The sequence below is a fragment of the Leopardus geoffroyi genome, chromosome B1 (assembly GCF_018350155.1).
Source record: "Leopardus geoffroyi isolate Oge1 chromosome B1, O.geoffroyi_Oge1_pat1.0, whole genome shotgun sequence".
Lineage (NCBI taxonomy): Eukaryota > Metazoa > Chordata > Mammalia > Carnivora > Felidae > Leopardus > Leopardus geoffroyi.
Window position 1 is genome coordinate 153237896 of NC_059327.1, and position 27461 is coordinate 153265356.

The following is a 27461-nucleotide window of genomic DNA, read 5'->3' on the forward strand; positions in this document are numbered from 1 at the left end:
TAAAAATTTGTGATTTTAAATCACCTGAATTTTACACATTTGATAGTAATTTATTATTTTCTTTATTGTTTAACATGTTATTGAAAAGTATAATATGTCACAGTAGTATTTCAATTTCTAGTGAAAATTCTACCAATATTAAAAGTGAAACATAATTTCTCATGAATCATATTTATTTATTCATACATACATTGTATGTTGTCATTCTGAAACTATAATAATTAAAAATATCTTCTAGACATTATTTACTAAATCATTTGAATATATACTTTGTATCAAAATATATATTTATATTTACATATAAATTATATTTATATGTAAATATATATTGAATTATGTATACTTCAAATGGACTATATGTGATGACAATACATTGGAAATTTTTTTTTTTTTTAATATTTTTTTTTCAACGTTTATTTATTTTTGGGACAGAGAGAGACAGAGCATGAATGGGGGAGGGGCAGAGAGAGAGGGAGACACAGAATCAGAAACAGGCTCCAGGCTCTGAGCCATCAGCCCAGAGCCTGACGCGGGGCTCGAATCACGGACCGCGAGATCGTGACCTGGCTGAAGTCGGACGCTTAACCGACTGCGCCACCCAGGCGCCCCGACATTGGAAATTTTTTTAAATTAAGAGTGGAAATATTTTTTGCTTTATTTTTACATATTTAAATTCCTATGTCCTCTCAAACCTTGTTTGCATATATATAAGTATGTATGTGACTATGCATATATATTTTGACAAAGAGATGACTGATGTTATAAAAATCAAGTACACATTAGTTAAAAATTTTAAAGAAATTCTGAGTTTCCTTATTTTTAAACTGGGATTTTTTAGATTGGTTAATTTCTGCAGCCTTCTAAGTTGTATATAATCAAAACATTCTATTAAAGTTCTTAGATTATATACATATTTGTAAAATGTTCTTGGTAAATGTAAGTATATATACCTTCTGTGGGTGTTTATCATTAATATATGTAGCAAATTATTCAAGAAATAACAAAAGCACCCCTTTGAAAAGCTCTGTTATCGTCCCTAAATATATAGCATTAAAATATCTCAGAGGAAGACACATAACTTTAATTACCTAATACCTATGCAGCAAAATATCATGGACTCATTTGAAAGTATTAACAGTAGGTACTATGAATTAAACCACATACACTGAATGCATCTACGTTATCAACCACCTGTGATAATCATCCCTTTGTTGAAAGACAAAGAGTAGTTTATGTTTTCTTAACTGGATTCAGACTGATGCCAACTCAGGAACTTTGCATATTCTTATAGGATTAGAAGATCTTTGACCAATAATTGCACTACTAGGCATTTACCCAAAGAATATAAGAACACTAATTCAAAGGGATACATATACTCTTTTGTTTCCGCAGCATTATTTACAATAACCAAGATATGAAACAACCCAAATGTCCATTGATTGCTGAGTAGATAAAAATATGGTATATACATACAATGGAATACTCTTCAGCCATAGCAAAGAGTGAAATCATCCCATTTGCAATGACATGGATGGAGATAAGGGTATTATGCTAAGTGAAATAAGTCAGTCAGAGAAAGACATACCATATGATTTCAATCCTATTGGGGCTTTATGAATGGTGGCGGCGGGAGAGACATAGAGAGAGAGAGAAACAGACTCCTAATTATAGAGAACAATCTGATGGTTATGGAATGGGATAGGCTAAGTAGATGATGGGGACTAGGAGGTGCACTTGTCATGATGAGCACAGGGTAATGTATGGAACTGTTGAATTATTATATTGTACACCTGAAACTAATATAACACTGTATGTTAACTATCTGGAATTAAAATTAAAAAAAAAAACTTAAATAAAACAAAACAAAATACTTCCATTTTTATTACCCTAGGATTTCAAAGCAGGCCATAGGATTTGTCCTTAGTGGACAAGAATAATAATTGTTCTAAGTGGATCAGTAGCTCAGCAGTCACACTGTTGCTCCTAAAGTCTTCTCAAAGGTGAGCAGATATGATGCCTCAGCAAATAGGATACTGCACAAATGAGATGTTCAAGCAGCTAAGTTTAATCGGAGAAAAACTTTTGAAAATAAAAAAATTTCTGCAGGTACAATATGCCTTAGCTTTTATTTCTATATTTGGCAAATGGAAACACGTAAAATCATGTAAAAACATGTAAAATTTCTTCTTTGATAACTGACAGAGCAATATAGAATTGCCTACCAACCCTTCATGATTAATAAAAAGAACATAAAAATAGCATTCTAAGTTCTATTTTCATGGCTATTCCAAAGTAATGTATAATTTCTCCAAATGTCCTCTACTTTCTGATTTAACAATCTAAAAAATAATTATAGACATTAAACAAAATCACAATAATTTGTTTATATAATATGCTGTCCCAAATATGTTTCTTTATACTATAGTCTCCGTGAGTTTCAAAATTCTCACCTTATAAGTAAAATACACTTACATCATCAAATTCTGAAATTCTTGTGTATTTTCAACAATAGTGATTTTTTTTTGTCAAGGTGAAGATTCTGGGCATATAAAAAACTTATACATTCCCTGCTTTCATAAAAAAAAGACAAAAGAGGCCCTATTTCTGATTTGAATGAGGTAGGTATATACATGATATCTTCATATAAGTGATGTGAGTTTGGTCAAGGAGTTTTGTAGTTTGGGAAATGGACACATTTAATGCTATCAGTAGCTATATCAATTGGGAAATAATTCTAAGATGTTGCCACTTCACAACCAACTTTTCATAATCCATTTATTGATGAATTTGTTAAAAAACTAAATGTCAGCTGTGGGCAATCATAAGAGGAAAAAACGGGAATATGTAGTTTCTGCTTTTGATATAGTTTACATATTTAGGACACAACAATTCATTAAAAATATTTAGTAGAATTAATTGAAATTAATTAAAATAAACATACTAAAAATATTATCCTTATGTTTTATTCTTTTATTTACTGGGCTGTTTGGATATAAAGGAATGGACATTACCTCAAGCTGTAAATTCCTGTTCAAATTTTGGAACTGGGAACCTGATTGACATGATCTATCTTCTGTCAGGCCACTTCTCTATTACAATATCTTAAAATGCATATTCTTTCCATTTCTATCACTTTTGCAGAACATACCATTTCTAAAAACAAAGCAAACACCCCTAAAGTCTAAACCTAAAATATATCATGAGGGTTATAAATCTTTTTTTCTGAGAAATACATAGATCTATAAATTTGTGTCCAATGATATCTTTATAGATTGGGTTATTTATTGGTTTATTTGGTATTTTATAACTCCTCCGACACATCTAGATATAAATCAGTTTACAGGGTCTTTAGGAGAATGAATCTATGCAAAGTAGACTAGACCCGATTGGGCAATGAGTCTCATGTAACGTGTCCCTCCATCAAAAATAGAACTTACTATATCTTCATTAATAAAGGCCTCATTCGAAACAAAGGCTGGAAATAAACTTAAGCAGGGGTTCAAAAATATAATCACGGATTTGAGCTTCTATTGTCCAGATCATTTAATAAAATGATTATTATGATCCCTACCAAACTATAGCTTTGCACCTTCCATTTGGAGTGTTTAAGAATGGTAGCCAATAACATATTTAAATTTATGAATGTAATTAATCTTATGAAAGTAAATAAATTAACATCAGAGTTTTCAGACTGATACTGGATTTGTGATTACATATAATACTTTAAAAAATTAGACTTCACTTAATCTAATAATTCCTCTAATAGCTGCTTTTTTTAAATAATTCTGGAATAATACTTTCTCTGATCCCAAATAAAATTTTGCAAATAGTGTTTTTAAAATACCACATCTTTATCTCTCACACATTTCTTATAAAAAGTAGCTAGAGAAAGAAAATAATCAGAGGAAAAACAACAAAATTTAAATCAGCTGCTATGCTACTCCATATTATCACAGCATGCCTCTATTCCCCACTCCTCATCATGTCTACCTCAAGCTGCTATTTTAAAGGTGTTTTTTGGTTTGTTTGCATGTGTTTTTAAAAAATGTTTTGGCTAATTTTGAATAAAAATAGACCTGTAGTTCATTTTTTCTTTTAGCAAGTTTTGTGTAAACAAAGTTATTCTCTGACTCATACACACACACAAACACACACGCACACACACACACACACACACACACACAGAAATTTTAAACAATATTTCTTAAGAGAAAGACTATGTTGTGTCAAATAATTTTTAAATAAATTAAGCATATTCTTATTTTTTAAAATATGCATGTTTTATCTTTTCTATAGAAATGTTAAGTCTAAGAATAGTCAAATATTAAAATTCAATGTTGTAGTTGAATATCTTGTATACTGACATTTAATCTTCAGTAACTAAATGCATTTTGAAGATATTTTAAGTTCAATTTTAAGTAACTGGCATTCAGAACATGTTAAGTTTTAACAGCTGCTATATTTCAGTTAAAATATTTGTTCTCATAAGATGAAATACAATGACCTGTGAATCAGTAGTAAGGGTTCTTTATATTTTTATTTTAATAAAAAAGAAAACCTTTATATTGCTCCTGGATATTAAAGGTGATTACAGCAAATGTTACTTTATAAGCACAATTAAAGGCATTTATGCAGCTTTTGCATAATGATAATAATTAAAAACCGTTTATTTTAAAGGCTGCTTAAAAGTTAATTTTCACCCAGGTGCATATTGAAGCCTATAATTAGCCTTTCTTCAGAGGAGGTTTGGTTGAGGAAATACATAAAGGCATTTCCAAAGGCAGAAGTTCACTGCTAAAATGGGATTTTGGTTTTAACTTTAGTTTGATAATGGTGCTTAAAATATGTGAGAACAAATGCTCCGAAATACTTTAAAAAATGAATCTATAATCATCCCAGATTGATTTCATTGAGAAGACATATAGAAGACCTATTTTCATATAATTTGTTTGGGAAATGAAGTCCCATAAGACTGCTACCTGGAAAATTTTATTATTTACAACAAATATAAGAAATTTTCAAAACAATTACAAAGCATAATTTCCTATGTATCTTGTCATTCTACTGGGCTGGAAATCAATGCTATTTCTATAATAAATTCTCACTTAACAATTCATTCTTCCTCTACTAGTGATGTCCTACTTACTATCCATTCACCAGATGGTGCATTTTCCGAAAGCTCTCTCATATTTCCAGACAGAATCTCCAAGTAGAGGTAATCATTACACTTGACCTAGTTACTAATTTTCAATACAGAATACAATAGTATATATAATCCCAATAAGGACTTTTTAAATCCAAGTACTGATACTTTAAGAAGTTTATAGAAATAAAAAAGTAATTTAGGATTTATTATTGTGAAATATCTGACACTAGCTGAAGTTTGTTTACTTCTTTTTTTTAAAAAATGAGTCATTCTTTTGCTGTATAATTTTTTTAATGTTTATTCATATTGAGAGAGAGAGAGAGAGAGAGAGAGAGAGAGAGAGAGAGAGAATGAGCAGAGGAGGGGCAGAAAGAGAGGGAGAGAGAGAGAGAATCCCAATCAGGCTCCATGCCCAGCACAGAGCCAGGCATGGGGTTTGATCTTATAATCATGAGATAATGATTTGAGACAAAATCAGGAGTCAGATGCTTAAGTGACTGAGCTCCCCAGACACCCCTGTTTACCTGTTTAAATATGAGTTTTCCTATCCATAAAATAAGACATTAGAGGTAAATAACCTAGAATATCCTTTCGTAATATTCTTATAGAAAATTGTTGATGATTCAAATAATTGTCAATTCTTATTGTTTTCAAAAACTATATATCATAAAATCCATGTTTGAATTATATGATCAATGTTTACTTTTTATATAGCATAATTTCTACTAATTTGTTAAATGTATTTATTAGTATGAGGTATCCAAAAAGCAGGTCTGAATTTTCCTAAATGAATTAAACATGATTTATTCTTTCTTGGAGCTTTCTATTTGAGGTATAAAATTAGAATATAACAATTAAATAAATGAGTGACAAACTAATTTTAGACTATGATCAATGATGTCAGGAAATGAATTATGTGCTATGACAAAGTTAAGTAATAATATGAGGGGTAAAATGAGGAAGATGGTGTGATCAAGAATTTACTCTGTAAGGGGATGACCTTTTAGCAGACACTCAGAGTATTTAGATAGGTGAAGGATTGGAGAAAGAATATTTTACACAAATGGAATTGACATGTATAGGGTATGGGGACAGGAAAAACTTGGTATGCTTGAAGATCAGTAAGCCCTCCAGTATAGATGGAGTGTACTTGGAGAAAGAGTCATGCACATTGAGTTTGGAGAAATATCCTGGATTTTAAAGGTGATTACAGCAAATGTTACTTTATAAGCACAATTAAAGGCATTTATGCAGCTTTTGCATAATGATAATAATTAAAAACCATTTATTTTAAAGGCTGTTTTAAATAGTGATACAGAAATAGTGAATATACATGTCATGTATGGCCCATAGGCCAGTCTAAATCTTATACTACTTGGTATATTATTGTAGAAAATTCAATTCTGCTATAGAATATAAGGATGTATGTATTAAAGGAGACACATAAAGAAATTCCATCAAGGTAATTTCCAAGAGGATAATATTAAGATTTTATTCCAACTGAAAGAAAAAAAATATGCAAGGCAATAAATAAATATAATGTGATCTGATATACGTTTTTAAAGTTTATTTATTTATTTATTTATTTATTTATTTAGAGAGGGAGAGAGAGAATCCCTAGCAGGCTCCCCGCTGTCAGCACAGAGCGCAAGGTGGGGCTCGATCCCACAAACTATGAGATCATGACCTGAGTTGGTCGCTTAATCGACTGGACCACACAGGTGTCCCAGTGATCTGATATACTTTTAAAAATAGCTCATTCTGTTTCTTATGTGAAAAAAAAAGTGTGGATAAAGAGATGACACAGGAGAACATTTAGAAGAATCCAGTAATATCCAAAGGGAGAAATGCTTAGCTGCTACAGGATGCTCTGGGTCTTGCTTTTATGTTACAGAGAATGTCTATAGAACATTCTAGATTCCAGGAAAGAGTTGGGGTGAAGGCATGGTGGGTCTAGATTTCGAATCTTAAGTCCTTTTATTGGCCTGAATAAACAAACCCAAACCATTACAGTGTGAATAAGTCTAATCTCCTTGTGTGTGTGTACACACATAAAGAGCAAGAGCTTCCCATGCCCTTTGACATTCTTGCATTTGCCAAGCATATCCCTGAATGACATCCTTAGTTAGAATATGGAGAACTTTATCAAAGCCTATGAGGCTGCACAATGCATCTTTGGATGCATCTAACAAGTGGATCTACCAAATCAATCCACTCTAAATCATGGAGTACTATATAGCTTCAAAATATGTGTTCTAGGGCACCTGGGTGGCTCAGTCGGTTAAGCATCCAATATTGGCTCAGGTCATGATCTCACAGTTTGTGGGTTCAAGCCCCGCATCGGGATCTGTGCTGACAGCTGCCTTGGATTCTGTGTCTCCCTCTCTCTCTGGTCCTCCCTCATTCATGCTCTGTCTCTCTCTTTCTCTTAAAATAGATTTTAAAAGTTAAAAAAATTAAAAAAAATAAAATATATATTCTATGAATTTTAATTGGCATAATTAAAATCTCAAATGAAAACTTAAATAAGTAAAATAGAATGTACAAATGGATACTTTATGTAAACCTGTAGGCATTTTACATCACTAAAGTAAAATAAATAACCTGTAGACATTTTACATCACTAAAGTAAAATAATAAATAAATAAATAAATAAATAAAACTGCTAAAGATGATAAGATCCAACTTATATATTAAGTAATGATATAAAACAAGAATACCACAAAAATGTATTAACATATTCACAATTGTTTTGGATTAGGAGGATTAAAACTTTTTTCTTTCTATTGTTCTATGCTTTCCAGATTGTTTTCCATGTACAAGTATGGTTTATTTCACTATAAATTATAAAGTAAATAATTTATTAAACAAACCAGATTCTTTATAAGCTGGTTCCTCCATTTTTTTCTCTAGTGTCATTTCCAAATATATTTCCTTATACTCTATGTGTTCAAATAATCACTAATCAACTTATCACATATTGAACTTTTCAAGTGACTAAGTTTCTGCATACATTCTTTATTTTACAATATGAACTCTTTTAAAGATTTTTAGTTTATATTGAAGCTATTTATATATATATATATATATATATATATATATATATATATATATATACACACACACATATACACACACACATACATATATATATGTATACCCAAAATGATACATTATTCTAAGTATAATGAATTTTTCAAACTAAGTATATATAGATTATCAGAAACAGAATGTTACCAGCAGCTTTCCAAGTCCCCAACCCAACCCCCTCCTCATGCAACTTTGTTGTCACTAACCTCTCTAAAAGTAAAACTAGTGTGACTTCTAATAGCACAAATTAATTTTGCAAGTTTTGTGATTCATTCCTGTGTCTGTTTTTCTTTACTCAAATCATACAAGTTTAATAAATATTGTTACATGTATTTTTGTATATTTTTCTTCTACTTAAGGTGTGTGATGCCTTCATCCTTTTTGATATTTTTTATCGGTTTTAATTTTCATGGGCATTTAGGCAAATTCTGACTTTAGATTATCACAAATAGTGTAGTTATGAACGTATTAGTACTTTTTTGGATAAACATATATAAGCCTATTAAGTATGTACCTAACAGCTGACTTGCTGTGTCATGGGTAGGTTTATTTTTCAGTTTTAGTAAATCCTGTCACAAAGTCCGTTCTTCAAACACGCGGTGTTTTCCATTTTTCATTTGGTCGGGTATATATTGATATGTCACTATACATTTAATTTGCATTTTTCTCATGGATAAAGAAGTTAAGCACTTTTCATATGCTTAATAGTCAAATGGGTATCCTGTTTTGTAAACTGCTATTTATCTTTTACCCAAAAGATTGTTGAATTTTCTTTCTTATTGATATACAGAAAATCTTCAGGGATTAAGTTGTTGAGTTCCTTGTTTTATATGCATCTACCTTCGCCATTGTCTCCTTCATTTATTTCTCTATGGATCTATGAACGTAACAAATATGTTCTCTTGTTCTGTGAGTTGCTTTTCTAGTCCTTCAATGCATATTTTAATAGTAATGTTAGCATTAATATAGTCTAATCATTTTTCTTGTATAGTTATTGCCTTTTGTGTCTTTTTAAATGCTCTTTCCCTCATCCAAGGTCACCTATGCTCACTATGCTCTGGAACTGATGCTTTTGTGTTCAGGGTAAGATAGAGGTCAAAATCCATTTATATTGTATAGATAGTCAGAGTCCTAAAACTGTTTATAAAGAAAAAATTTGCCCATCACCTTTTAGTTTTATAAATTGAGTGTTTATGTTAAGTCTATGTTAGGGGTTTACAAATATATCCCATTAGTCAGGCTTAGGCTGTTTTTGTTTGGGTTTGGGTTTAACCTTGCACTGATTTTACGTTGGCATTATTTAATGACATTTCCTGGTGGCATTTGTCCTACCTCTTCACATTTCTTCATCTTCTTAAACACCGTTTTGTTTATATTTGGGCCATTACATTTTTATTTGAATTTTAGAGCCACTTTGTAAATTAAAAACTCTCTTGGGATTCAAATAGGAATTATATTGAATGTATAGATTAATTGAAGGAAAATTGATCTTTGCAATACTGGGTTTTACAATTCACAATCTCTCAATTTATTCAGTCTTTACTTTCTATCAATAAAATCATTTCCATGTAGAGATATTTACATATTTCATTAGATTTATTAACAGATCTTTTTATCACTATTTTAAATTATAACTTTTTAATCTTCTACTTGTCAGGTTTAAAAAAAATTATTACCTTCAAAAATTTGCCGCATTATTTCTAATAGTTTTCTGAAGAAAATTTGGATTTTTCAGCAATATAACTGTATAATGTGCAAATATTTTTGATTTTTCTCTAATAATTACATACATGTACATATGTGTGTATACACATTCTCAGTACAGTAGTGTATGAAATAATGAGAGATAATTTGCATTTTTACATCAGAGAAACATCAATGTTTTATCACTGATTATTAGGATCCTTTAGGTTTTTGTAGGTGTTCCTTATCAAATTATGGAGTATTCCTTCTATATTTAGTTTGTTAAATGTTTATAATTGTCAAAGAGGAAAAATTTCCTCTACAGTTTAATGTCCTTCTAGCTGGGCTAAGAATCAAATTGATATGAAACAGATTAACAGGAGAAAATAAAATTTAACAGCAAACATATGGGGAATCCACACAGACATAGAAATTCCAAAGACAGGCAACAAGACTTCTATGAGCTCTGGAAAGGGGTAGGGGATCTGAGGATACAAAGGAGAGAAAGATCATTAGCACGAGATGAAAAGAGATGTTTGGAAACCAAAGTTGCCCTATTATGTAGATAAGTTTCTTAGTAAGGAGCAATTTCTGTCAATAGCTCTCTTCCTGGTAACAAGCAGGTAATTAAGGGGGAGGTATAGAGTTTTTCCTGAAACTGCTGAGTTTTGATTGCTTCTAACTCAAACTAGTGTTCTTGCCAAAGTGGCTCATCTTGGGACTGCCTGCCCTTGGCACCTGCAAGATGGAGTATTGAGTTTTCTCAAATGGTTTTTTTCATCTATTGTAATGATCACATTTTTTTTTATTCTTATTCTTTAGGGTTTTTTTCCCCTTCTTTTTTCTAACTTCCTCAGAATGGAGTTCAAATAACTTTTAACATTTTAAATTTTATAACAAATGTTCCACTAACCATAGCTTTTGATGTATCTCCAAAGTTTTGAAATATCACTCACTTACTATTTTACATTTTAGTAAGAATACATTGTAATTTATGTTTTTCTGATTTGACTCATGGATTATTTAAGAGTAAACTTTTAGTCTCTCAGAATTTGAGATTTCTTTTATTTTTGAAAGTTGATGAGACTTTGTTACACAGCATATGGTCGAATTTGGTAAATTCTTGTACACTCAAAAAATATGAATGTTGCAATATGTGCACATTTTATATAAGCTTACTAGACTTTCATGAATTTCAGTCTTTGCATATTTAAAAATGCACAATGCATTATTGATATATATCATAAGCTATTAACATTGACTTATTTGCATATGTGAAATTTGTATGTTTTACTGAAAAAAACCCTCAAATTTTAGTAAGAACTTCAATTGCTCTTGTGATGAACCCAAACATCTGCAAAACCATCTTCTATAAGTTCTACATTTAAACATTTTAAAACATGGGTCTATTTTGGTAATATCTATGAGGCTCACTTTCCTTACCTATTCACTATCACAGTAATTTATGCTTTATTCAACGATGAGGATAAAATAGGGTAACATTTTAATTTTTTGGTGTATGGCTAAAATTATAATGCTAATCTCTGTTAATTTTCCCAATAGAATTTAAAGAGAACACAAAGGTCATTTGAAATGAAACCCTTGGGCTCCTGGGTGGCTCAGTCTGTTAAATGTCTGACAAGGTTTTGCGTTTGAGCCCATGTTGGGCTCTGTGCTGAGTGCAGAGCCTACATCCTGCTTTGGATTCTGTGTCTACCTCGCTCCCTCTCTGCCCCTCCCCGGCTAGCACTCTGTCTCTCAAAAATAAATAAACATTGAAATGAAATCCTTGTTTGCGTTTATGAAGAAAAGTATACAGTGTGATGGGACAATTCGGTTAGCACGAAATAACTGATGAGGTGGAGGAATTTTTGAAGTATACATAGAATAATGAAATGATTTTTAGAAAGGAAAATTCACTAACGACTTGCATTGGCTTTTCCAAATGATATAAAAACAAAACAGAAAACCCTTTCCTAAATAACAACATGAACCTCAAAGTAAAGAATAAAATCAACAAGTGTAAAAAAATGAAATTTAACCAAATAAAATTGATAAGACTGTTTTTCTTTTCATTGACAACACAGCAGGTTTAAGTTTGAAGTTTGTCATTTATATATGTGAACTGCTTGAGACTGAGTTTAGTTTTTTACTTTTAATGAAGGAATCGATAAATTTGCAATTCTTACAGGAAAGAGGATTAAAAATCCTAATCCATCCCTAAAATCTCAGAAAGACTTGATAGGGCAAAACTATGAAGGAGTATATTATATATAAGAATTTGATTACCAAAATATAAAGAAATATATTCACAGTATTTTAGTTTGTTATTATTTTATTCCAATGAATCTAGGACATAAGTCAGAAACCATGCTAAATTGTACAACATAGTTTGCAACTGAAAATTAAACATTAGCTTTTGATACCATTTTAGAGCTTTTTGGGAATTCAGGCATTCAGTGATCTCTAGGCCACACAGTCCATATGCAGTGGCTGTTAATTATAGCAACATTCTCTCTGCTGATCTAGGAACTTTCTAAAACATTCTCCATATGCTCCAAAGAACAATTTGTCTTCTATTTGGACTCTAATTAAAATTTTAAAAATTCCTAAAATTTCAGCATATGAAGTTAAGTTTGTGTGTATGTACTTGTGTGTATAATAGGTGTATGTCCTATTTATGTTTAACTGATTTAGAGCTCCAAACTATGTATCTTGAAGGTTATTTCTTAAAAGTATGTCATAAGTTACTCTTTTCTCTATATTTTGTGGTTCTTAATGTTCATATTCTGTGACATTATTAAAACTACTCCTAGTCAATATAGATGTTTTCAACAAAATGGATAGAGTGACATATGTCATATGCTTATATAGATTTCTCTCTCCCTTGTTTAAATCCATTAAGAGGATCTCTTTCAATACTAGAATTATTATTAAGCTGGTCACCTTCATTTTATTTTGGTTTGGTTTTGATTTTTTGGGTTTTTTTTTCAACTTTATTGAGATATAATGGAAATATAACATTATGTAGGTTTAGGTATACATGTGGTGGTTTGGTACACATATATGCTTTAAAATGATTACCAGCATAAAGTTAATATATCCATCACCTCACATAATAACTTTCATGTGTGTATGGTAAGAACATTTAAGATTTATTCTCATAGACTTTCAAAAGCAAGGTGGTTACTTTGATATGTAGGGTTCTCTATTATCGGGCCATAAGTATTTCAATTTCCCACTCAGCCAAAATAATCACTTACATTTCCTTGATCATAATATAATATTTCTAATACGTCTGCTTTCCTTCATGCATTGTACCTACTTGTAATAAATTTGATCTCATCCCAATTCTTTCTAATACCCAAGACCTAACTCAAAGTTTATCATCTCCAGAAATTCTTTTCCAAAACTTTTTCCTCTAGTAAGTTTTATATTTTCCTTCTCTCTTCCCCTAATGTCATGTGTATATATATTTATTTTACTTTTGTAGTCAAAATCATGGAAATAGAGTTAGGCAGACAAGACTTCAAATTGTATTCTCATATTTATTAAATGTGTGATATTTGATAAGACTCAGATTTTTAGGTCTCAGTAAAATAAGGACAATAATGTTTAAATCATAGCGAAGTAATTAGCCCAATTTCTGGTCTATAATAAATAAATGATGGCTCTACCAGTTTTATTATCATGATTTCAGATATATTGTTAACTTAATCAAAGTACTTCCCTCAGGTATTAGGGAATATCTTTCAGAACAGGAACCATGGGATTTCCATCTGTCTATCTAAACTCTAGCACACTGTATGGAATGGCTACTCAAGAAGTGCTCAGTTAAGAGGATTTGCTCTCTATTTTCTCAAATGTGAATTTTAACCTTCTGTTTCTTTGTTTGCCAATAGCAGAAACAAATAACTTCTAAAATTAATTACTCTACAGTCCGGTGTAGTTATTTACAAATACAGATTCTTTAATTCTGTGAGAAGAGATAAAAGTGCATAGGCTTAAAAAGAAAGTAATATAAAGAAAAAACATTTAAAGACAAAATTAAATTAGCTAAGTAGAGGTAAATTTCTCATATGTAACAAAAGAATAATAATAAAAACCTATTCAACTGGATTATTGTGACATATAAGAATGTACCTTTTAGTTACTTTTCCAATATAATTGCTTCATGTGACTTTCTGATATATTTCAAGTCACTTGTTAAAAGTTGTTATTAACAACTTAATTTTAACTCAGGATGACTTTTCACACCCCAACTGATATTTTTATGATTCAGCATTATGTATCTAGTATCATCTTTGAGTTATTATCTTGTTCTGAACATTATTTGGAACTAGGTAGATTCAAAATAATTAAATACATAAGTAAATGCACAAATAAACAAATGTAAATATATAATTTTAGTATTATTTTCTTACTGCTAAAAGACTAAAATCGTAAGAACTAATCAAAGAACGTAAGTCAGTGATATAAACACTTTTCTGAAATCAAGGTAAGAGTTTACTTGTTATTATTCAATATCTGTCAAAATTAGGTTGATCTGCCTGTGTACAACTTGGTGTCTTCTATAAGACACAGCCACGTTAATTTACTTCAATATATTAATTTTACTGCTATCTTGTAGTCTTCATGAAGGTGTGGTTTGGATATAAAGCTACTGTAAAATATTACATTCCATAAGGATTACTATTTAAAAATTTATATATGAATACCAAATCTAATACATACAAAACTATGCTTAAATTAGTAGTAAATATAGGGGCGCCTGGGTGGCGCAGTCGGTTAAGCGTCCGACTTCAGCCAGGTCACGATCTCGCGGTCCGTGAGTTCGAGCCCCGCGTCGGGCTCTGGGCGATGGCTCAGAGCCTGGAGCCTGTTTCCAATTCTGTGTCTCCCTCTCTCTCTGCCCCTCCCCCGTTCATGCTCTCTCTCTGTCCCAAGAATAAATAAACGTTGAAAAAAAAAAATTAAAAAAAAAATTAGTAGTAAATACTAAATTAGCTTTTAAAACTATACTTAGCATTTACTAAATTTAGACTTTAAATATGATAAGGATAATAATTTAGAAATTATAGGCCAATAAGCTGGTTCCAGTGGACCTGAAATTAATTATGGGGTATATAAAAATAGAACACATACAATCAATAAAGATTTTAAGATATTTTTCTATTAATATTTAATAGTCATGCAAAACCACTTCAAAAATTGTATTTACAATTTCAAGGAGGTGGGGAATCTCAGTAACCATGAATTTTTCATTTGCAAAAACTCACCGAACTACATAATTCATAAATACCAACAACAGACAAATGATAAGTATTCAGTGAAAATGACATTCTATGTTGGTACCACTATGCAATTTTACTTTGGCTTTTCACTCTACGAATGAAAAGTTCTTTTACATAACTCTAACCTTTGCCAGTCTCTGGCCACTTTCCAAATTTTTACAGACTATCCTACTAAACTGATTGTTTCTGTGCTGGATATTGAGAATCCAATGTCCAATGTCATTCCATGACAACAGATCTTGATTAGACTCTAAGTTCTCATTTCTACTCACTCTAGGCTCCTGCATTTACTTGATCATTTACATATTTCTCACCAGTGTATCCTCTGTGAGTTCAGAATATCTTCTGTTTATTTTTGTGTGTGTGTACATTTTTAGCATTTGAATATATATAATCTCTTAATAAAGTAACCTCATTACTATCCAACAACGTTTCACTAAGAAAAAAAGAATAAAGGGGCACATTACTCTTTTGGCTTTTTTTATATTTTGTTTTGAATAGTTGTTTCTTACTGCCAGCAGATTCTCCACATCTGTGATTAAGTAGAGGTAAGTGTATATATATATATATATATATATATATATATATACACACACACACACACACACACACACATATATACATACATGTATACATACATATATACATATATGTATACATACATATATATACATATATATATATAAAAGTGTTAAGACTCTGATATAATTACTTGTCATGATTAAGCATTTATAATTCAATTAACATATAGATTTAAGGTTAACTTATATGTAAGTGAAAATAATGATCTGTCTTCTAGTAGTACCAGCCTTTGAGTCAACTAAACGGAACAATATGGATCCAAATTAAATATTCAAAATGTCTCTTGAAGGTGTTTGTCTAATCCTACTTTTACCAGCCTTCTTCATCATTACAATTAAATGTGTTTATATATATGCACACAGGCACACATGTATACGTGTTTATCCCCAAATGAACAAAATCATAAAGCTATGAAATCACCTTTGAAGATAAATTGAGCTGATAACTTCTCTATGAAACTTTCCATAACCTGACGCTCTCCTATACTCTCCTCTTCTCACAAGTTGTGGTTGTTTCTTATATACTTATTCTCTATTATACTTAAACACACTCTATTGTATCAGTTGATACACCATACATCATATTATAAGTACTTACCTTCTTGCCTTAATAGACAGTATATTCTATGTATTACTTGCAGGCAAGAATCAAGACTTAATTATCCTTATATGTGTAGTCATGAGCAAATATTTAAGAACACTACAGGGGTTCAATCAACAGATTACACATCAGTAAGCGTTCAGTTTTAGAGGTCTTTCTTTTTTTCTTTATCTTTTTTTTTTTTCAATTAGGGATACTGAATCTAGAGTTGCTAATGTGAAATGAGTTTCTATTCTACAATAGTATATAATTCAGATGAATTATGTTTTTTTAGCAACTGCTACATAGGGAAAATTTCAGTTTTAAAACACTGACAATTGGACTGCCATTCAGTGATTATTGAGACAAACTGGTCACTTCCATCTACCTGAACTTGATTCATGAAAAAACATTAAATCTGGTCATGTGCGACAGGCTACTGAGAAATGCAGAGCAAAGCAAGCAGTTTTATATTGAGGACTATAAAAACATATATTATGTGAGAAAAAAATCTTAAAATTTTCATACTTCTAGCGCGAGTATAGAGGATGATCACATTGCTTCTACATTGTTATTTGCAAATAATAAATTATAAAACATTATACTTCTTTGTCATCTTCTTGAATGATAACAAGAAGTTTGTTCCTGAGAAACACAGAGAACAATACTTTTTCAGTTATTTCAAAAAATGGAAATAAAATTTTATTTCTCAGAGCACTCAAATATCTTATTGACATATACAATCTACAGATAATTTATAACATAGGAAAAAAATTACAGCAGTAAAAAATAGACAAAAGATAACAGTCCCTTATGGGGTTCTTCGATGTATTAAATACACTAATGGGCAGGGGATATACTAGGCAGGTTGCTAAAATGTCAAAATAGTAGTATATATTTGTGATATTGAATGGAAAAGCAAGGCAGCATTAAAGTTAAACTTCCATATAATTGCTAATTCAACATTTTGTGTCAGAAATTAATGATACAGAATTGAAAGGTTAGATGAAATTAGATGAATATATATATATTTCTACTTATATTGGTGATTAACATAACGTATTCCATTTTTGGAGCTTTGGTTCATTGTGTGTGTGTGTGTGTGTGTGTGTGTGTGTGTTGAGTCTTTCTGACTCTTTCATTGCATGGAAGTGCTTTTTTTTTTTTTTATCAAGAATGATACTGGAAATGTCAAGATAGAATTGACACAGCTTTATTGATAAAATATATGTACATTAGAACTAATTAATTCTCCCTTTAGTCCATTGAATCACATAGTTTCTCTTAAGGACAGGAAGACTTAAAAATCAAGAGAATATGTTTAAGAAATAAATGAAAAAAGGGGTCTGTGGGTGGCTCAGTTAAACATCCAATTCTTGGTTTCGGCTCAGGTCATGATCTCACAGTTTGGGAGGTTGAGGGCCTCATGGGGTTCTATAGTGAGAGCCCAGAGCCTGCTTGGTATTCTCTCTGTCCTTCTCTTCCCCCTGCACTAGCACTTTTGCTCTCTCTCACTCTCTCTTTGTCAAAATAAATAAATAAACTTAAAATTAAAGAAAAGAAATAAATGAAGATGTATTTAATCTTCTGTATTAACAAAGAAACCTAACTGAAAAAGCAGTACCACTTAATATAACTTTAAAAAACATTATAAAAGACCTGAATATGAACATCCAAGAAGCTCAGTGAATTCCATGTAGGATTATTTCAAAGAGACTCATACCCAAACACATTATAATCAAGTAGTGGAAAGACAAAGAGAGAATATTTAAAACGGCAAGAGAGAGGTGACATCCTATACAAAAGATGATCCTCAATAATATTATCAGTAGATTTCTCATCAGCAACTTTGGAAGCCAGAAGTCAGTGGGCTGATATATTTGAAGGGGAAAAACAAACACGAAACAAACAAAAAACCAAAAAACACAAAAACTGTCAATAATTGTATAGCTAGCAAAAGTGTCCTTCAAAAATGATGGAGAGATTGGGGCGCTTGTGTGGCTCAGTCGGTTAAGCATCCGACTTCGGCTCAAGTCACGATCTCGCAGTCCGTGAGTTCGAGCCCCGTGTCAGGCTCTGGGCTGATGGCTCAGAGCCTGGAGCCTGCTTCCGATTCTGTGTCTCCCTCTCTCTCTGCCCCTCCCCCGTTCATGCTCTGTCTCTCTCTGTCCCAAAAATAAATAAACGTTAAAAAAAAATTTAAAAAAATGATGGAGAGATAAAGATATCCCTAGATAAGAAAAGTTGAGAGAGTTTGTTATCGCTAGAGTTTGGTCCTGAAAGAAATTATAAAGGTATTCTTGCAGGTTGTAATGAAAGGACATTGAACAGTAACTAAAAATGATATAAAGAAATTAAAATCTCAGTAAAAGTAATACACAGGCAATTATAAAAGCTAGCATTATTGTAATGATAGTTCATAACACAGGTTTTGGTTTTACTCATGATTTAAGAGACTAATACATTTCAAAAATATTAGTCTAGAAGCTAGTATTATTCTAACTATGGGTTGTGACTACTTATTTTATGTTGTAATAATTTAAGAGATTAATGCATTAAAAACATAAATTTATGAAAAAACATAACTTTATGATTTCAGACACACAATGTGAAAAGATGTAATTTTGTGACATCAATAACTGAAAAAAAGTGGGAACAGAACTTTAAATGAGCAGGTTTTATGTTATTGAAATTAAGCTGGTATAAATTTAAATAAGTGTTATAATGTTAGGATGTTAAATATAATCCTCATGGTAACCCAGATATAAAGAGTTATAGAATATACACAAAAGTAAATGAGAAGAAATTTAAACCTTTTCAATATAAAATATCAGCTTAACACAAAACAGACAGTAATGAAGGAAATGAGGGACAATATAAGCTATAAGACATCTAGAAAATAAATAGAAAAATGACAAAACTAATTTTCCTCTTATCAGTAAGTAGTTTTAATATAATTGGATTAAACTTTCTAGCCAAAAGACAGCTATTGGCAGAATAGAGAAGAAATCTGAGCTAGCTATATGTTGTCTACAAGAGAGCCACTTTAGATCTTAGGATGCAAATAAGTTGAAAGTGAAGGTTGGAAAAGATATTCAATGCAAATAGTAACCAAAAGAGAGCAGGTATGATTATACTAATATAATACAAATATACTTTAAATTTAAACAAAGTTTGTAAGAGGAGAAAAAAAGACATATAAATAAAAAGTCCCATACGTCAAGAAGATATAACAATTATAAACATTTATGTCTCAACAATCAAATAAGAAGCAAAAATTCACAGAATTAAAGAAATAAATTGATATTTCCACAATTGTTACAGACTTCAATATCCCATTTTTAATAATGAACAACTAGACACAAGATAAGGAAATGAAGAACCCAACTAACACAATAAACTAACTAGAATTAGCACATATAGGACACTGTATCTGTCAGGGAAGAAGATACAGCTACCAATCCCAAGTGAGTATACCCATTGTGTGGAAAATGTGAAAATCATGACAATGTCAACCATCAGAAGTAGGAGTTCACAGACACTGGTCCATTGCACATTCTACAGCATTGCAGCTTCCAAAGAGGACTCACCATGTATATCATTAGTTGGAATAGCACTTTACTTACAGAAAGGAGAAGAAATAAAAGATCAGTGTCTGTAGTATATGCAGGTCTACCATGGCCACCAGGCCTGTCTGATAGCCCACTCAGGGTGATGGACTGCATGCACCCTTCTTCTAAAATAGGTGAAGATGCTATTCCCCTCCAGCATAAGGGCAGATATACTGCAGGGGCTGGCCAAATGCCATACGATGCATACTATTAAGCAACAAAAGAAAATTACTGTGTACTGAGAACAGGGCACAATTTTCTTCTAATGAGAAAGAAGAATATATGGGCAAGCAGCTGATGGCCACTCGGCATCCATTTGGGGGAATGTCCCAGACTCCAGACACTGATTCCTCCACACTATCCAACAACAGAATACATTCTTCTCAAGTGCACATGGGACATACACCAGAATATGCATACATTAGGTCACAAATTGTGTCTCTAAATATTTTAAAAGATCAAATCTTTTGATCTTTTCTGATCACATAGATTGAAGTTAGAAATCAATAGCAGAAGGAAAACTGGAAATTTTAAAAATTTGTGGAAATTAAACAATGCACTCTTAAATAATCAATGGGTCAAGGAAATCACAAGATAAATTAGAAAATGCTAGATAAATGATAACAAAAACACAATATACCAAACTTACAGGATGCAGCAAAAGTGCTAAGGGGGATATTTAAAGCTATAAACACAGATCTAAAAAAAACAAGAAAGATCTCATGTCAACAATCTAACTTTACCACTTAAGGAACAAGAGAAACTCAAACTCAAAGCTAGCAGAAACAAGGAAATATTAAAGATCAGAAATAAGTAAAATAGAGGACAGAAAAATACAAAAATCAATGAAACCAAAAATTGGTTCTTCAAAAGATTGACAAAATTAACAAAATTTTCGCTAGATTGACTACGAAATAGGGAGATTCAACTTATTAAAATCAGAAATGTAAGTGGAGACATTACTACCAATTCTATAGAAATGAAAGATTTATACAAGAATTTGTACTATGAAAAATTGTAAGCCAAAAAAAATTGAATAATCTGGATAAAATGGACACAGTTCTAGAAACACAATTTTTTCAAGGCTGAATCATAAAGAAATAAAAATTCTGAATAGACCTATAACTAGTAATGAGATTGAATCAGTAATTAGAAATCTCCTAACAAAGAAAAGTCCAGGACATGACTGCTTCATTTAAGAATTCTACCAAACATTTAAAGAACTAATATTTCTTCTTAAAATTTCAAAAAAAAAGTGGAGAATGCTTCCTAACTCATCTTATGAAACCAAATTTACCCTGATACCAAAGCCAGACAAAGGCACTATCAGGAAACTACAGACTAAAATCCCTGGTGGATATTGATTCAAAAATCCTGAAAAAGAAAGAAAGAAAGAAAGAAAGAAAGAAAGAAAGAAAGAAAGAAAGAAAGAAAAAAGAAAACAAATACAACATTATATTAAAAAGACTATATACCATAATTACATTAGATTTATTCCTGGAATATAAGAATGGCTTAACAAACAAAAATTAACCAATGTAATATACCACATTAACAGAAGAAAAATAAAAACATGATCATTTCAACTATTTCAATTGATGCAGAAAAAAACATTTGACAAAATCCAACACCATTTATGATAAAACACTCAACAAATTATGTATTACAAGGAAATTACCTTAACATAATAAAATCCTTATATAAAAAATCCACAGAGAATTTATATTTGATGTTGAAAAACTGAAAACTTTCCTCTAAGATCAGGAACAAGGCAAGTATACCAGCTTTGCCACTTCTATTAAACATAGCACTGGAAGACCCTGCCAGAGCAATTAGGCAAGAAAAGGAAATAATAGGCATCCAAATTGGAAAGAAAAAGTAAAATAACCTTTTTTCACATATAATATGATTTTATATGTAGAAATTCCTAAAGATTCCACAAAATAGTGTTAGAATCAATAAATGAATTCAGCAAATTAGCAGGATTACAATGTCAATGCTAAAAAATCAGTTGCACTTCTATATACAAACAATGAACAATCTGAAAAGGACAGTAAGAAAACAAGTCTAGGGGTGCCTGGGTGGCCAAGTCTGTTGAGCATGTGACTCTTGATTTCAGCTCAGATCATGATCCCAGGGTTGTGGGATTAAGCCCTGGTCAGGCTCCATGATGAATGTGGAGTCTGTTTGAGATTCATACTCTCTCTCCTTCTGCCCCTTTCCCCCACTCACACTGTCTCTCCCTCTCTCTCTCTCTCAAATAAAAAGAAAAGAAAAGAAAACTGCGTTTAAAAAAGCATTGAAAAATAAAATTAACTTAACCAAGCAGGCAAAAGACATGTGTGATGAAAACTACAAAACATTGCTGAAATAAATTAAAGAAGACATAAATAAATGGTAACACATCCCATGTTTATGGACTGGAAAACTTAATATTTTTAAGATCTTATTACTACTCCAAAGTGATCTACAGATTTAATGCAATGTCTATCAAAATCCCAAAGATTTTTTTTTTGCAGAAACAGAAAAAAACATTCTAAGATCAATATAAAATCTCCAGATACCCCAAATAGCCATAACAATAATTAAAAAGAAGAACAAAATTGGAAGGCTCATAATTCCTGATTTTAAAATTTCTACACTACAGAAATATAAGCAGTATACTACTGGAATAGACATATAAACCAATGGAATAGAATAAAAAACCCATAAATAAATTCTCATATATGGTCACATGAGTTTTGATGATGTCTCAAGATCATTGGGGAAAGGACAGTCTTTTCAACAAACAACACTAGGAAAATTGGATATTCCAATTTTAAGATTTCCAATTCCTAAAAACATAAAATTGGACCATTATCTATCACTATATAAAAAAATTAACTCATAACAAATCAAAGTCCTGAATATAAGACCTAAAACTATGAAACTCTTAAAAGAACACTTAGGACCAAAAATTCAGAACATTGATTTGGCAATGGTTACATGGATATGACAATAAAGCACAGTCAACAAAAGAAAAAATAGATAAATTGTACTTCAAGAAGCTTAAGAATGTTTTGTGCATCAAAGGACACTATCAACAGAGAAAAAGGATAATCTATGAAATGGGACAACATATTTGAAAATCATAGATCTAATAAGGCATCAATTTTCAGACCATATTGAGAACTCCTAAAATTGAATTTCCAAAAATAAACAGCTTGATTCAAAAAAGGGCACAGGGCTTGAGTAGACTTTTCTTCAAAAAATATGTGCATGTGGCAGATAAGCCCAGGAAAAGGTAATCAATATCACAAATTATTAGGGAAATACAGATCAAACCTATAATAGTTACCATCTCACACTCATTAAGATAACTACTACCAAAGCAAAATAAAACAGAAAATAAATGTTGGCAAGAGACTGAAACTCTTGCAAACTATTGTAGGAATGTAAAATGATACAGCTTCTATATGAAAAAAAAAAATAATGGTTCCTCAAAAATTAAGAATAGGGTTACCATGTGAGCCAAAATTGCATTTCTGGGTATAGCCATAAGCATTGAAAGCAAGGTCTCAAAGAGATATTTGTACAGCCATGTTCTTAGTAGCATTATTCATAGCAACTAAAATGTGGAAACAACCCAAATGGGCAGATGAATGGATAAGCAAAATATCATTTACATACATAAACTAAAATACTATTCAGCACTAAAAAGGAAGAAAATTGTCACATATGTTATAATATGCATTAACCTTAAAGACATTATAGTAAGTGAATAAGCCATTCTCAAGAAGATAAATACTATATAATTCTATTTACATAAAGTACTTAGAGTAGTTTAAATCATAGAAAGTAGAATGGTGGTTTCCAGGGGCTAGGTGGAGAAGAGAATGAGGAGTTATTGTTCAGTGGGTATAGAGTTTTAGGTGTGCAACATGAAATGAGTTCTGGTAATTTCTGATGGTATTGATTACACAACAGTTTGAATGTAGTAACATTACAGCTGTACACTTTAAATGGTTAAGATGGCAAATTTTATATTATTTGTATTTTATCTTCATTAAAATGGGAAAAATGAATGAAAATGCCCAATCGGGATAAGGATAATGGAAAAATAATATAATCATTAGTCATGTGACATTCAATTTAGTCCCTTCAGAAGGTAATAGACATTATGTTTTAAAGAAGCTCTGAGCATTAAAGAACATATTTAAGGAAACCCAATGCAGAGCTATAACACTGAAATATCAGAAGTTAGCTAAGTATTCATCAATAAAATGAAAGTTCAATAAATTATAGTGTACTCACTAAATTAACAAAGCATAAATTTTTCATGAAAACTACATAGACTATGAAAAGTACTTTAGCTGTGCAACTTAATTTATTGTTTTAAATTTGCATTCAAGAAGTTCATTCTCTTTAGTGGACAATTCTATGACTTTTGATAAATATATAAAGTCATGTAACATATGCCATCACAATCAAGATACAAAATAGTTCCATCATGCAAAAAAATTCTGTTGTCCTTCTCCTTGATTCAACCACTCCACTTATCCTCAAACCATGGAAAGCAGAAATGTTCTCTGTCACTATAATTTTAACTTTTACAGAATGTCAAATGGAATCATAAAATGTACACTTTTGAGTCTGACTTCTTTCACTTGTAATGCATTTGAAATTCATCTATGTTGATTTGTGTATCAATAGTTTATTCCTCTTTATTGCTGAATAGTATTCCATATATTATTTCATGTACCATAGTAGGTTATCATTCAACAGTTGAAGGATATTTCAGCTTCCAGTTTTGATGTTATGGTTCTCTTGTATGAAAAGAATCAAGGTAATTTAGTCAGGATTTGAAGGGTGTCATACTTGAGATTATAACACTTTCTAATTCCTATCTCATTATCAGATTCTCAGACACAGGTAACTCTGAAATTAGGGAAAAAACACTAAAATGGAAAGCAAAAATTTTAATTTACTTAATGTTATACTTCAATAAAGTTAATTTTTGCATATATTTTTCATAAATAAAATGAGACTTTTGAACTGAATCAGTTTTTAAAGATTGAGGTTCCTCCTCCCCCAAAATCTTATGTTACTTAAAGATTGAGGTTCCTCCTCCCCCAAATCTTATGTTACTCTTAGTAAGTTAAAAAAAAAAAAAACAACAATATAATCATAGGGATAATTTTTCTTGGTTTTCTATTAAAAATTAAATCAGGTATCTAAAAAGTATTATAAAACAATTAAAATATTCTCCATTTTCCCTGAAAAGGCTCAAAAAAGAGGAACTGCATCGTGAGATGCACCCATGGAAAAGTACCCAAATATCCTCTTTATCATTTCTTTTTTCTTTTTTTTCAATGTTTATTTCTTTTGAGAGAGAGAGAGTAAGAACACGTTGAGTGGGGAAGGGACAGAGAATCCCAAGAAGGCTTTGCCCTGTCAGTGCATAGCCCAACACAGGGCTTTATCTCACGTGGTACCATGATGTGAGCCGAAATCAAGAGTCAATGCTTAACCGACTGAGTCACAACTGCATTTATTTTTTCAAAGGCTTATTTATAATGGTAGATCCTCTCACACAAAATCACTTTCATCTTCTCTTTTTTCCATATTTTAGATCTACTTTTTTTCTTCAATAAGTAGATATAGTTTAAAATGTAAATCAGTTTAGATGTTCAATTTTTGTATTCATTAATATAATCAATGCTCATAGCTTCTGCCTTGCAATAGTAAACCATGATTCTCAAAACTCTTAAAGACAAAAAAAAAAAAATGTTAAGATAGGTATTCCAGTAAAGGTGATCTAGAAGCACATTCTAACTGACCATAATGGATGACAAAGAGAAGAGATATAATGATTTCCACCTCTTATATTTGTAATTCTTGTCTGTGGGTGTTTTGTATTATATTTGTATTTATTAATCTTAACCACTGAGGCTTACTTTTAAATATATTTTGATGGAAGTCTCTTCCTCATTAGCATTTTTATATTACTTTAATAGCATTGACAATTGTAGCTAAATATATTTCTAAATATAAACGTTCATTGTGCTATTTCACTGAAAAAAGGTGTTGATTCTTCTGGTATGAAATATATAAATGAAAGGAAAATGAACTTCCATAATTAAAATTTCTACACATTTAATAGGGAATATATAGCCAAATGTTGCAATATAGTTAAAATCTAACAGAAGTTATGTTCTTTTTCAGCAGACCATCTCAGTTTGGAAGCACTTACATATTTATTTCACATCAGAAGATTGATACCTCTGATATACCTCTACTGGAGTCTTTATTTTTCTGTCTTGTTCTATAACACTGAAGAGTAGATCATCCACCAATTATAAAATTTAGCAAGTCCTGTTCTTAGGTCAATCCAATAAGCCTGAAGAATAAAGATCGGTTCTCTGCTTCATTAGCATGAGACATCATAACTCTGTGTTCATTGTATATTATTGATTCAAGTACACAGGCCCAGATTCTGCTCAAATAAATTCACTTGGTAGTTGAAGTGAAAATATCTGATGGTTGAAATTGACCTTAGATGTTTAATAGCTTGGGTCCTCTGAGGGGGTCATCAACACTCATTATTACTTCCTATTCAAACCATTATCCTGATCAATGCGGTATTGTTCTTATGATTCACTTGCTGGATGTTTCTTGAAACTGAAATCATAGCATTTTCAAGCTAGAAGAGATTTTACAAATGATAAAACTAAAGGTACAGGAAGGTTAACCATCTTTTCTTCTATTCACTCTTTTGAAACTGGATCCTATTTTATTTTTAATTTGAATGTGATATAAGGATAATTAGAAATATGCCCTATTAGCTCTCTTCTAGCCTAACCCAGACCTATTTGCTAGATGAGCAGGCTCCAAAGACTTGACGTCATGGTTTAAAAATACTTTGAAGGAGAAAGCCATCTAAACAACAAAATCAATCAAGCAGCCAACAAAACCTTGTTAGGGCTTTTACAAATGGCATATAGTAAAAAAGAAAAACAACAGTTGGTGCTCTGGTACAGACCTTTGAAAAGCTTGATTACATCACAACACTGACAACAAGTTTTTGTAGCTGTCCTGTATCACAGGGTCACATGTCATTATTAGAAACATAATGAAAAATTCTGTCTTACAATATATTCATTTATCACATAATGTTATTGATTGATTGATTTTAGCAAATGATATAGGTCTGCTGTCATTTCTTTTAAATATTATTCAATACCTTTCTGCATGTGATATGAAAATTGTCTTTAAATGTTAATTTAAAGGCTTTAAATCCAGAAACAGAATAATTTTGAGTTCAAGTTACCAAAATCGAGTTGAAACATAGAGAAAAATTAAGTTATATTTTCAGTCATAAAGTTATAGCAATCATTTTTCTATTACTGATAAGTTTGACTCATGATTCCATTTTTTAATCTACTGATATCAATCTGCAGACTTTTTTTTCCTAAAAGAAAGAAAAATGGCATGAGC

The 27461-nt window shown here is 31.0% G+C and overlaps 1 long non-coding RNA gene across 1 annotated transcript; it reads left to right on the forward strand.

Moving 5' to 3' along the window:
- Window positions 1-616: 616 nt before the first annotated feature.
- On the forward strand, window positions 617-26413 carry LOC123595923. The gene is made up of 2 exons (XR_006711432.1): window positions 617-5215; window positions 26190-26413. It is a non-coding gene; the product is annotated as an uncharacterized LOC123595923 (long non-coding RNA).
- The last annotated feature ends 1048 nt before the right edge of the window (window positions 26414-27461 follow it).